At 39.6% G+C, this 14372-nt stretch overlaps 1 pseudogene; it reads right to left on the bottom strand.

Moving 5' to 3' along the window:
- Positions 1-11987: 11987 nt before the first annotated feature.
- Positions 11988-13923, bottom strand: LOC143671409 (KATNB1-like protein 1; annotated as a pseudogene).
- Between the last annotated feature and the right edge of the window lie 449 nt (positions 13924-14372).

Genomic DNA, 14372 nt, shown 5'->3' with positions numbered 1-14372 from the left:
AATGAGAACATGTGCCCACAGAAAGACTCACATGCAAATGTTCAGACCCCAAAGGCCACCTACTGTATGATTCCATTTCTATGAATTGTATTTTATTTTAAATGTCCAGAAAGGGTAGATCTGTAGAGACAGAAAGCAGATCAGTGTAGGAGCCAAGGGTTAAAACAAGACCTGCAGAATTTGTTGGGAGCAGCTGGCATTAGGGTGTCGACAGGAAACTGTGGAGATTGTTACCTACTTTAATTAGAACAGTCTGGGAGGAAGAGAATGTTTGTTTACACCAAATGGTTATGTTAAGTATGAAGAAAGTTAAGTACTTTGTTTCCTCAGGAAATGCAGGCATGCCTTTTGTTACCCTGCAGTATATAAGCAGGATCTGTTTCAGAATAAAGTCGTCTGTAGTCGTTATAGCTGAGCTTCAGACCCCCTGATCCCATCTGTCTCTTTCTTTCTTTCTCATCATTCCTTAATATCCTTCGAGCTGCATTTCATAGGAAGCAACAGATCAGTGTTCACCTGGGGCTGGAGAGAGGAGTGGAAAGTGACTGCGAACTGGCACAAAGGAACTCTTGGCAGTGTTTCGAGATGTTCTAAAACTGGATTACAGCAATGGTTGCATGATCCTATGAATCTACTAAAAATTATTGAACTTCCTGTACACTGGCCATGGGGAAGCAGCCTGAATTCAGTCCCTGGCCAGGGAGTTGAGGTCCAAGGAAATGCCTCTGCCTGCTCACGGAGCAGCTGGCTATGGAAGGCTGAGAGCCAACGCTTGGACCTGCTTCCCCAACCCACCAACCAGCTCCGGGTGGGAGTGGTTCAATCCCTGGCATTTTGTCCTTCCTCTTCATTGCCAAAGTATTTGGCTGCCATTTACTCGAATCATAATCTCTGCTTCTCATTTCTTTGGAGGAACTGGATTGATGTCCTTTCTTGAGGTTTTATCCACATGCTGAACTCACTGGGAGCCAAAAAATAATCTTCTCCTCCTGCTGGACCCCTGATATCTGCAGTGCATCCCGGACACCAGCTAGGAAATCCCATCTTTCATATCCCAGACCTGAAAATTATTCAACCAGGTAAGTATGTCAAACCTAGGACCCACACTGCACTTTTTGCTCTAGCAATTTTTAAAATTAATTTTATTTACACACACTCTATACTAACCAAACATACACTCCCCTTCCCCCCATCCCATCCCCTGATAGCCTCCAATCTACTTTCTGGCCATGTGGATTTGCTATAGGTAGACACCTCTTATAAGTGACTTCGCACAATATTTGTCCCTATGCGTGCTGCTTATTTCACCAAGCATCATGATTTCCAGGTCCCTCCATGTTGCAGCACGTGGCAAAATTTCATCCTTTCTTATGGCTGAAGACTATTCCACCGTTCATTTCTCCATTCATCCACTGGTGAACACCTTGGGCTGTTTCCACCTTTCGGCTGTTGTAAACAGTTCCACTCTGAATATCGTTGTGCAGACACCTGTTTGCGCTCTCCCTCTTTTCACTTTCTGTAGGTGTGTACTGAGAAGTAGAATGGCCAGGTCACGTGGTAATTCTATAGTCAACTTTTCGAGGAACTGTCACTTTAGCAATTTGAGACAACAAATGAGAATGTCAAGTTCTGTCCTTGTTCCTCTCCCTCTCCCAATCTGGACCTGGCCAGAAAGAAGTGGAGTGCAGGCTGACGGGATCCCCCTCCAGCCCCCTGCACTGTTTGAGAGAGCACCGAAGGTGGGGCATCTGTAGTTGTGGAGCAGAAAAGGAGAGGTAGGAGGGAAAGAGGAAAGACAGCTGGGGCACTTGTCTGCTGCAAGCCTTTCTTTCTTTGCAAAGCGTGCTCTCCCCACACCCACTGCGGCCTTTGGGAAGCAGCCAGAAGGGCTCGTTCTTCCTGTCCTTGGAAGGGAGAAGCTGATTTCCTAAAACTTGGAGACAAGAGCAGACAGCCAGCGTCAGAGCTGGGCCCCAGCCTCCTGCATCTGCATCATCACATGCATACACACATACCCATACCCATACACACACACACACACACACACACACACACACACACACACACCTGGAAACTGCAAGGGAAGCTTTGAGGGAACAAGAAGCCAACTGAATCCTGCCTTTCTGTAAAGACAGTAGGAATTTACCAGGCCAAAATGTCAAAGAAAACTGGAAGCCAATCATATAAATGAGCCCCCACATCGCTTTTGCCCTGAGGCATTTACCCACGCAGGCAGATCTGTATTTTTCTTTGACAGCCTTAGGAAGTGAAGGGGTCAGAAATCAACCACTGAGGCCCCAAACTGGTGTACCACCAGGCGAGAGAGAAGCCAGAATTGCAACTGAGCCAGGGTTTAAATCCCATGGTGCCTCCAGAGAACCCTGAGCTTGGTTTTAAAGGGATCTTGAATGGGCAGTGCCCCCGGGGGCCTGGCAGAAGCAAATGCAAATTCTCTCTGAAGGAAAAGTACTTCCTCTTATTAATGGCCGGTGCTGATGGTACAAGGACACTTGAGTGTGGGTGGGGTGGAGACGGGGAAGTTCATGTTGTATGGAGGTTACCACGAGTATAAAGAGAGAGAGAGAGAGGGAGGCTAAAGAGACAATGACAATTAAATGCAATGCATGAGCCAGAACTGGATCTAATAATGGAGGAAAAGATACCCGAAAGGACATTATGAGGTCAATTTTAAAAATTGGAATATAGACTGTCTGCTATAGATCAATGCTGAATTTCTTGAACGTCATAATTGCACTTAAGATGGTAACATAGGTGAATATCCTTGTTCTTAGGAAAGGTACAGGAATGTATTAAATGTAAAGGAGCATGATATATGCAACCTCCGCTCAAAGGTTTAGAAAACAGATAGCAATAAATAGATGTTGATGATAGATAGATAGATAGATAGATAGATAGATAGATAGATAGAATGATATAACAAATGTACCAAAATGTCAAAAGGAGGTAAATCTGGGTATGTGGGTAGGACATATATTGGGGTTCTCTGCATTATTTTTGTATTATGTCTGCAACTTTCCTGTAAGTTTGAAATTATTTCAAACTAAAAAGATTAAAAGAAAGTATTTCCTCCTTAAGCCTCAACTTATTCCCATGAGTACTTTTCAAAGCCCAAGGGCTAGCCCAGAGTCAGAGAGAACTAACAAATCCATAAAGTTTCCAGATGTTGGAATTATTAGACATGCATTGTAAAACAACTCTGCTTGTTCTGGTTAAAAATAAATAAATAAATAAACATGCTGGAGAGATCTTCAGAGATCAAGAAAGCATAAAAAAGTAATTGTTATGGGTTGAATTGTGTTCCTCCAAAATATAAGTCTTAGCCCCCAGTCTCTCAGACTGTGACCTTATATGGAGATAGGGCCATTGCAGATGGAATCAGTTACAGCAAAGAGCAATGTGTGCCACTGTTGTAGTTTGCTAGCTGCAGGAATGCAAACTACCAGAACTGGAATGGCTTTTATAAAGGGGAATTTATCACATTGCAAGTTTACAGTTCAAAGGCTGTGAAAATGTCCTAATTAAGGCACCAACAAGAAGTTACCTTCACTCAAGAAAGGCCGATGTAGTTCGGGGTTTCTCTCTCAGCCAGGAGGGCACATGGCGATGTCTGATAGCTTTCTCTCCCAGTTTCTTGTCTCATGAAGCTCCCACAGGGGCATTTTCCTTCTTCACCTCCAAAGGTCTCTGGCTACATGGGTTCTCGTGGCTCTGAAGCTTTTTCCAAAATGGTTCTTTCTTAAAGGGCTCCAGTAAGCAACCCCACCTTGAATGGGTGGAGACACATCTCCATGGAAACCATCTAATCAAGTTACCACCCACAATTGGGTCGGTCATATCTCCATGGAAACAATAAAAAAAAAGTCCACTCAGCAGTATTGAATGAGGATTAAAGGACCTGGCTTTTCTGGGGGTACATAATAGCTTCAAACCGGCACAGCCACAGATCACCAAGGGAACCAAAAAACCACAGCAACAGAAAAGCTATTCAAAAACTTCTCTCTCTTCTCAATTAAACTTAAGCCATGGCTATATTGAACTCTTTTGGAGGGGAGGGGATAGCGAGGAAAAAACCGGGGAAAAAAATAAGTCCTTAAATGATTATGGATTTTGAAGTCGTGAACAGTAGGACCCCCAAATCATCTCTAAAGTGATTTTTAAAATCTGGAGGATTTCAATCCGTGTGTGTGTGTATGTGTGTGTAGTATAATTTTTCTATTTGAATTTAATTTGCAGGGATTTTCTGCCTTGAATCAATTTTGAGGGTTCAGATTTAACTGGGACAAAAAGCATATTGGTATATATCCTTCAGTACAGGAGATAGAATGAGAGCATGTATTTGGGGGGTCATTTCTATAAAATTATAAATTACTTTAAAAAATCTATTTAAAGCTTGACTTGGAGCATGCTGTGTCTGCAGATATGGCCTTGTATTGCAAAGCAAATCATTGACTAGGTGCCTGGGGTGGGTGCAAACGCATGCAAGAGTGAGTGAAGCCAAACCTGTTGTCACATTAGTAAATAATTTAAAAACTGAATATAATACTTGAGTAGAAATTTTCCCAATTTGAAATTCAGTTTGTCTTTTTGACCTTACTAATATTTCATTCAACAAGCTGTTAAGCTCTGACTGTGTTTGGATATTTGTTTTAGTTTGCTAGCTGCCAGAATGCACTATACCAGAAACAGAATGACTTTTAAAAATGGGAATTTAATAAGTTGCTAGTTTACAGTTCTAAGGCCGAGAAAATGTCCCAATTAAAACAAGTCTGTAGAAATGTCCAATCTAAAGTATCCAGGGAAAGATACCTTGGTTCACAAAGGCTGATAATGTTCAGGGTTTCTCTCTCAAGTGAGAAGGCACATGGCAAACACAGTCACAGTTTCTCTCTCGGCTGGAAGGGCACGTGGCAAACATGGTGTCATCTGCTAGCTTTCTCTCCTGGCTTCCTGTTTCATGGAGCTCCCTGGGAGGCATTTTCCTTCTTCATCTCCAAAGGTCGCTGGCTGGTGGACGCTAAGCTTCTCATGGCTATGTCGTTCTGCTCTTGCAGAATTGCTCTCTTTCTCCAAAATGTTTTCTCTTTTATAGGATTCCAATAAACTAATCAAGACCCACCCAAATGGGTGGAGACATGTCTCCACCTAATCCAGTTTAACAACCACTCTTGATTGAGTCACATCTCCAGGGAGATGATCTAATTAAAGTTTTAAATGTTCAGTACTGAATAGGGATTAGAAGAAACAGCTGGATTTATAAAATGGGATTAGTATTAAAACATGGCTTTTCTAGGGTATGTACATCCTTTCAAACCAGCACAAATATGTAACTGTCAGTTGTCTTGATACTCAAGGAAAGCATGGGGTTTATGCAAAAAAACTGAAAATCTGATTGTAGCACTGAGTGGATGATTCAAATGGACTGAACAGGTTTAAACTGCCCTGTGGTCTGCCCCCCACCGTAATGGAAGACATATTTTTGTGTTACTTCATTTGTTATTCTCTGTACTTCAACTGCCCACCCCCAAAAGCAAAATTACAAGCTTTGGCCCTCTAGTCACATCATAGAACTGTTCTAAACTGCTGAACTGAATGTTGTTGAAATATTTTACTCTTGTGTTCACACATTTAGAACTCGAGATTCAAGAATGCTAGGACAGCCTGATGCTACACTAATTTAGTTGCGTTAGTGCTAAAGATGAAACCTTGTAACTGACACTTTTTTCATATTTCAGTGTTTTTATTCTGAAATATCAAATATATACAAAAAAAGAAACAGCAATAATTTTCAAAGTATATTTTGAAAAGTAGTAACGGAAGATATTTAAAAGTTTGGTATGGGCCATCATTCCACAACTTTAGGGTTTTCGTTGTAGCTGCTCCAAAACGCTGGAGGCTAAAAGAAAAATCATTTTAGTGATTCAGTAGCCATATGCGTTTGGTAAATCCTATCTTCTCTGTTATACCTCCTCCTTCTCCTTTGATCCTTCTCCTACTTTACAGGGACCTTAAGCCTATGCCCATTCTTACATTTTTGTGTTGAAAAGGGGTGTTGACAAGCAGTGAGGACAACCAAAGCAATAGGCTGAGCCCTCAATCTTGGGGTTTGTTCATATGAAACTTAACCCCGCAAAGGATAGGCTAAGCCTACTTAAAATTAGGCCTAAGAGTCACCCCCGGAGAACCTCTTTTGTTGCTCAGATGTGGCCTCTCTCTCTCTCAGCCAACATGACAAGCAAACTCACCACCGTCTCCCTGTCTATGTGGAACATGACTCCCAGGGGTGTGGCCCTTCCTGGCAATGTGGGACAGAAATCCTAGAATGAGCTGGGACTCAGCATCAAGGGATTGAGAAAATCCTCTCGACCAAAAGGGGGAAGAGTGAAATGAGACAAAGTGTCAGTGGCTGAGAGATTCCAAACAGAGTCGGGAGGTTTTCCTGGAGGTTATTCTTATGCATTAAGTAGATATCATCTTGTTATTCAAGATGTAATGGAGAGGCTGGAGGGAACTGCCTGAAAATGTAGAGCTGTGTTCCAGTAGCCATGTTTCTTGAGGATGATTGAATAATGATATAGCTGTCACAATGTGACTGTGTGATTGTGAAAACCTTGTGTCTGATGCTCCTTTTATCCACCTTGTCAAGAAACGAGTAGAACATATGGAATAAAAATAAATAATGGGGAAACAAATATTAAAGTAAATTTAGTTTGAAATGCTAGTGATAAATGAAAGTGAGGGGTAAGGGTATGGTATGTATAATCTTTTTTTTCTTTATTGTTTTATTTCTTTTTCTGTTGTCTTTTTATTTCTTTTTCTGAATTGATGCAAATGTTCTAAGAAATGATGAATATGCAACTAAGTGATGATATTGTGAATTACTGATTGTATATGTTGATGTTTTATTTGGTTTGTTAATTTTTTTAAATAAATAATTTTTTTAAATGCTAGTGATCAATGAAAGGGAGGGGTATGGCATGTATGAATTTTTTCTGTTTTCTTTTTATTTCTTTTTCTGAATTGATACAAATGTTCTAAGAAATGATCATGATGATGAATATACAACTATGTGATGATATTGTGAGTTATTGATTTTATATCAAGAATGGAATGATCATACGGTAAGGATGTTTGTGTTTGTATGTTGCTATGCTTAATAAATAAATAAATAAGAAAAGGGGTGCCAACAATATAGCATAGGCGGATGGAATTAATTGATGTTCTTGGAGAGGCTGGTTTCTCTCGGTTTCAGGATTTATCTGACCTAAGAAGTGTCTGGGAAATACAGGTTCTAGGAAAACAAACTTAGCACATGAAACTTTTATGGCATCTCAGTTTGAGCCCTAGGTGTTCTGAGGAGTTAACAGGATTATGCATGAAGAAGAACAAATGAATGTCAACATTGCGCGGTGATGCAAATGGGATGACATGCAGGAAAAAGTACAATCAATGCCGTCTGGGGTCTATAGTCAGCAGTAGCACAGTAGCACGCTTACACTGAAAGCTAAAAAGGCATTACACCAGAAGTAAACGTCAGCACACCTGAGACTCAGAGTTAGAGCTCTGAAGCTACGTAAGTCAGCACTACCCCACACAGGAACTGTTTCAAAAGTTGAAAAAGGGATGTGACTTTGAGTAGAGATATGAATGAAGCTGATCTGGTCAGGACTAAGGTAAATCAGAATACAGGGTAAAGGATGATATCGTCCATATTTTAAAACTCCAACTTCTGTGTGAGACTAAAGGGAGGGATGTTTATTTGGTGCAAAGCTCATATTTTGGGTAGTGCATTTCCTAATTTAAATTGTATGGTCAGTTTAGTTGAACACCATAAGTACATGGAATCTCAAATAGGGCATGAGACTTTGTTGGTTTGTCCAGGTTAGTGTGATGTCCCAATAAATCCCAGAGAGATTTGAACAGTGAATAAAGAAGTATTTACAAAGTCCCCTGGGGGAATGGGGAGCAAGGGGGGAAATATTCCACCTTCCCATTTGGAGAATTCCTGATATTCTTGCAAGCAGTAGGGACAAAAATCAATAGACTGACCCGTCCATCTTGGGATTCACCCCTATGAAACTTATTCCTCAAAGGAAAAGCTAAGCCAACTAAAAATTTTGCCTAAGAATCACCCCCAGAGAATCTCTTTTGTTGTTCAGATGGGGCCTCTCTCTCTAAGCCAACTCAGCAGGTGAACTCACTGCCCTCCCCCCTATGTGGGACATGACTCCCAGGTGTGTAAATCTCCCTGGCAACATGTGACAGAACTCCCGAGATGAGCCAGGAAACAGCATCAAGGGACTGAAAAGGCCTTCTTGACCAAAAGGGGAAAGAGAGAAATGAGACAAAATAAAGTGTCAGTGTTTGAGAGATTTCAAACAGAGTTGAGAGGTTATCCTGGAGGTTATTCTTATGTGTTGTATAGCTATCCCTTTTTAGTTTTTGGTATATTGGGGTGGCTGAAGGTAAGTACCTGAAACTGTTGAAGACAAAAGGCAAATAAATAATAGAGGGGACATAAGGGGTAAAAAAAAGTATTGGGTAGACTGAAATACTAGTGGTCAATGACAGGGAGGGGTAAGGGGTATGGGATGTATTTCTTTTTTGTTTTTTTCTTTTTTCTTTCTGTTTCTTTTTCTGGAGAGATGCAAATGTTCTAAAAATGATCATGATGATGAATGCACAACTATGCAATGATGTTGTGAGCCACTGATTGTATATGTTGGATGGACTGTATGTGCACGAATATATCTCAATAAAAAATTTTTTTTTAAAGAGTTAACAGGAGTGATACTGGTTGGGATTTAGCAAACCATGGCAGTTAACACTATCTAAGTGAGGCTTGCATAAGAATAGCCTCCATAATAGCTTCTTGACTCCATTTCATCTCTCTTAGCCATTGATGCCTTATTTCATTACATTTCTTTTCCCCCTTTTGGTCAGGATGGCATTGTTGATCCCATGGTGGCAAGGAGGGCCAGGCTCATCCCCGGGCATCTTCTCCCACGCCGCCAGGGAGACTTTCACCCCTGGATGTCATGTCCCACGTAAAGGGGGGAGGGCAATAATTTTCCTTGCAGAATTGAACTTAGAGACAGAGAGAGAGTTGCACATCTGAGCAACTGACTCCTTTCTTTCTTTTTTTTTTAGAACAACAGTATTTTAATGATATTATTCTAAGTATTAAATTAAAAGTCAATAGTATCACACATACCAATTATTTGAGTGGTTTTTCCATTTGAGGTGAAGAGTTTATGCTAAGCTATACACACAATCTTCTTTATGACCAAGAGCTGAATTCCGGAGGTGGAGACTGGGGGAAGGGTGCGATTTGTGTATCTGTGGTAAGTTTATAAACCGATTAAAGGATCGAACTCCTGTCCTTAGCCTCATTAGCCTCATTAGCCTCATAAGCGCCATGCTCCGACTAAGTTAACTCTTTCAAACTGTTGATAAAGACAGCGATAACTAAATGAATAGGAACAAAGGAAGGTTCTATGTCATCATCGTGCGGTCTCACAGGGATGACAGAGCTTTACCATTCAAATCCCCACATCCTGAAAAACCTCTCAAATCACAGATGTGCGATAGTCTGAAATGATTCTAATCTAAAGATTTAAGACAATAAGCAATTACCACAATTGACTCTCACTGTGGGGAACACTTAGCTATATAGTACACAAAAACAGAACTGAGGGAAAGAGAACATTTTTAACATTTTTTAAAGCAGCAGAGATGCTTGTTTGGTATTCACATGAGGAGTCACTAACTGGGCAAATTCTAAAGATTACATTCAAGTGCTTGAAGGGTTACAGCAGAGAAATTTGATGACTAAAAATCTTTGCTCTGATGACTGTCAGGCTTTTTAAAGACCAGACGATGCACAAACCACCAAGGGATGGTATTGAAATACAATCACGTTCAAAACAGACAAGATATGCAGCTATTTCAACATTTCAGAATTGGATTCATTGACACTAAAAATCGTTTGTTTGTTTGTTGTTTGTTAAAGACCCCATATTCAGCCTGCTGGCATTTCATCCCAACCATTGGAGGAGGCAGTAATATAAAGTGTTGGAATTTAAAAAACAAAGTCAGCACTAACTGTGAACATTTCTAAAGCATTGGATGTAACTCTTGAAACATATGTAGTTTCAAAAAAAGCAAACAAGCAAAACAAATAAACAAAAACACACAAACAAACAAAAAAATTCACCAAATGGTGCTGCAATAACAGGATATTCACATGGAAAAAGAATGAAATACGACCCCGCCATACAGCATACAAAATATATATATATATGTGTAGTGAAAGATAATTAGAATTCATATAATATCAGAATTTTGTAAAGCAAAAAGAAATATTTGGTGAATTTACCCAAATGAAGGAAACTTAAATGATATAGAATTGAAAATATTAAAAATTTATATACAATAAAAAGTGAATATAAATTAGCCACCTTCACGGCCATTTCCAGTTAAGCATTCATGCAAATATACATTCACCTTTTAAATTTTTATACAGGCAAAACATATACATATATGCCATAATGATTCTGGCAAAAAAAAAAACAGAGATACTAAAAATATTCTTAACTTTTAAAAAAGGTGTGAAATACGTTTCAAACATAAACATTCTACATGAATGCGAGCCCCTGATTTAATTCCATTAATTTATCATGTCAGACACATGGTTGGTTTTAAATTTTTTAACAGCTATTAGTATCACAAGATGTATTAGTTAGGGTTCTCTAGAGAAACAGAACCAACAGGGAACACTTGCAAATATAAAATTTATGAAAGTGTCTCACGTGACCGTAGGAACGCAGAGTCCAAAATCCACAGGGCAGGCTGCGAAGCCGATGACTCCAATGGATGGCCTGGACGAACTCCACAGGAGAGGCTCACCAGCCAAAGCAGGAATGCAACCTGTCTCCTCTGAGTCCTCCTTAAAAGGCTTCCCATGATTGGATTTAGCATCACTAATTGCAGAAGACACTCCCCTTTGGCTGATTACAAATGGAATCAGCTGTGGATGGAGCTGACGTGATCATGACCTAATCCTATGAAATGTCCTCATTGCAACAGACAGGCCAGCGCTTGCCCAATCAGATGAACAGGTACCACAACTTGGCCAAGTTGACACCTGTCCCTAACCATGACACAAGACATTGGCTTATTAATAATGCATTTTGCAAACATAGTAACTCAGCGTGGGTAAAAATGTTTAATATTGATTATTTGCTATGTTTTAATCTTACAGTCTTTTCAACATAAGAAAATAGCTGCACACATTTAAGTGTTTTCTTACAAAACACAATCTTAAAAAATTAATAATGATTGATCTTTGTGGTTCCTAGCGATAAGTCCTGTCTTATTTTTTTCACATAGTATAAATTATATTCTTATGCAATACGCAGGATTGCATTGAGACCCAGTAGTTGTTAAACAATGTCACCAAATGGCCATATAAATCCCAAATGCAGGAAAGGTGGATGGTTTTCTTAGTGCACTTTCACTTCACTGAAATTGAGGCTGCTCCTTTTGGATATTTTCCACTTCAGCATGAAGTAAATTATTAAGAATTTCCTTATGCAGCTTTTTTAAAGTAAAAAAAAAAAAAGTTTTGATTTCTTTCACAGTTCAGTTATCAGAAGAGATGTTTTTTTGGAAATTAGATAGTCCAGGGGCTTTTTGAATAACCAAGCGCTGTTTAGTAGATGATGCTGCTCAATGCAATTTTTTGTTGCTGTTTTTTTAAAACTATTTTTATTGAGAAATCTTCACACACATACATTCCATACATGGTGTATAATCAATGGCTCACAATATCATCACATAGTTGTGTATTCTTCACCATGATCATTTTTAGAACATTTGCATCACTCCAGAAAAAGAAATAAAAAGAAAAAAGAAAAAAAACATACATCCCAAACCCCTTACCCCTCCCTCTCATTGACCACTAGTTCTCAATGCAACTGTAGTAAATAAACACCTGCATCCTTAGCTATACTGCCAGCACATCCTGGAACCAAAGTAAAATGGTTTTCCTGGCCCCACAATCCACTTAATTGTTGTTTTAAAATCTGAAAAATTTCATCTTTTATCATTTCAGTTTGGGATGCCAGTTCTAACCACCACCTTTTTATGACTGCTTGAAGCCAGCCTAAATTAATTATTACATACCCTTCTAATTTGTTTCTTTCCTTTTTTTTCCCCCTTGTGTGCAGTAAGCACACGGGAACCGAACCCGGGTCTCTAGCACGGCAGATGAGGACTCTGCTGCTGAGCCACCGCAGCCTGCCCACAATTTGCTTTTAAGTAAGGCCACAAGTCTACGCAGTGGCCAAGTGAGATGCAGTGGTTTTCTTCCTGTAAACTATCGATGAGCACAGGAAGACCATTCACCACAACTCTGAGATCTTCTATTCTCACCAAGTATGCTACGAGTTCACTTATGCTTTTCTTCCTCCAGAAAGTTAAAGCTGCATTCAACCTCAAATCCTGGTTGAACAAAGTTTGTGCCATTGTTCCATGGTCCTGAGAAACCTCGGCCACTAGGTTTGTTTGTTTAACTTTTTCTATAGTATAATATAACATATATGCAAAGTAAAGAAAGAAAAAAGCAATTGTTTTCAAAGCATTTTTCAACAAGTACTTACAGGACAGATCAGAGTTTGGCATGGGCTACCATGCCATCCTCTCAGATTTTTCTTTCTAGCTGCTCCAGAACATTGGAGGCTAGAAGGAATAAATTTTTTTTATTATCACAATTGACTATTTTTTTTCTTTTTTGTGAAAAAGGACGTATATACAAAAAAGCAATAAATTTCAAAGCACATGGCAACGATTAGCTGTGGAACAGATTTCGGATGTCTGGGTTACAATTCCACAATTTTAGGATTTTACTTCTAGCTGCGCTAAGATACTGGAGACTAAAAGAAATATCAATATAGTGATTCAGCAATTATATTCATTTGTTAAGCCCCACTTCTCAGTGAACTCCACCATCACCTTTGGTCTTTCTCTCACTCTTCAGGGGTATTTGGGCTATGGCAATTCTAAATTTTTTATATTGGAAGGGGCTGTCAATAATATCGGGTAGGGAGATGGAACAAGCTGATGTTCTGGAGAGGCTGGGCGCTGTAGGTTTCAGGATTTATCTGCACCAGGGACCCATCTGGAGGTTGTAGGTTTCTGGAAAGTTACTCTAGTACATGGAACCTTTGTAGAATCTTATATATTGCCCTGGGTGTTCTTTAGGATTGGCTGGAATGGTCCTGGTTGGGGGTTGGCAGGTTATGACAGGTAGCAAGGTCTACCTGAAGCTTACATAAGAGAAGCCTCCAGAGTAGACTCTTGACTCTATTTGAACTTTCTCTGCCACTGATTCTTTATTAATTACACTTCTTCTCCCCCTTTTGGTCAAGATGGCATTGTTGATCCCATGGTTCCAGGGCTGGATTCATCCCTGGGAGTCACCTCCCACGTTGCCAGGGAGATTTTCACCCCTGGATGTCATGTCCCACGTAGGGGAGAAGGCAATGATTTCTCTTGCAGAGTTGGGCTTAGAGAAAGTGAGGCCACTCAACCACTAGATTTTGATGATGGGTTTTCTGTGTGTGACGAACCAGAATCACTGGAGTTAACTAAATATGTTCGAATATCAAGGCATAGTTTTTCAGGCAGGTGGCCGGTACAAGTCACTTCGATTTCTTTATTTGTGGTGTCACAGCCCCCACTTCTAGGGAACTGTTGTTTTATGTACCAAAGTTGTCGGAAAAGGATGACGAAGTATCTTTCTGTGATAGATCACCTTACATAGTTTATCTGGGCTTTTCACAGCTTGTCCGTCTGTCCTATTTATATAAGCAGCCAACTGGGGGATTTCCTAACCTCCTTCATGTTCCACAACTGACTCTTTTTTTAAAATTTATTTATTAATTAAAAAAAGAAACAAAATAAAACATACATAATCAGTAATTCACAATATCATCACCTAGTTGCATATTCATCATTTCTTAGAACATTTGCATTAATTCAGAAAAAGAAACAAAAAGACAATAGAAAAAGAAATGAAAAGAACACAGGAAAGAAAAAAAAAAGATTATACCTATCATACCCCTTACCCCTTGCCTTAATTGATCACTAGCATTTCAAACTAAATTTATTTTAACATTTCTTCCCTCTATTATTTATTCTTATTCCATATGTTCTACTCGTCTGTTGACAAGGTAGATAAAAGGAGCATCAGACACAAGGTTTTCACAATCACACAGTCACACTGTGAAAGCTATGTCATTATACAATCATCTTATAAGAAACATGGCTACTGGAACACAGCTCCACATTTT

Source organism: Tamandua tetradactyla, chromosome X (genome assembly GCF_023851605.1).
Source record: "Tamandua tetradactyla isolate mTamTet1 chromosome X, mTamTet1.pri, whole genome shotgun sequence".
NCBI classification, from domain to species: domain Eukaryota; kingdom Metazoa; phylum Chordata; class Mammalia; order Pilosa; family Myrmecophagidae; genus Tamandua; species Tamandua tetradactyla.
Note: the sequence above shows the minus strand (reverse complement) of the source record. Positions and strands in the feature narration are given on the sequence as shown.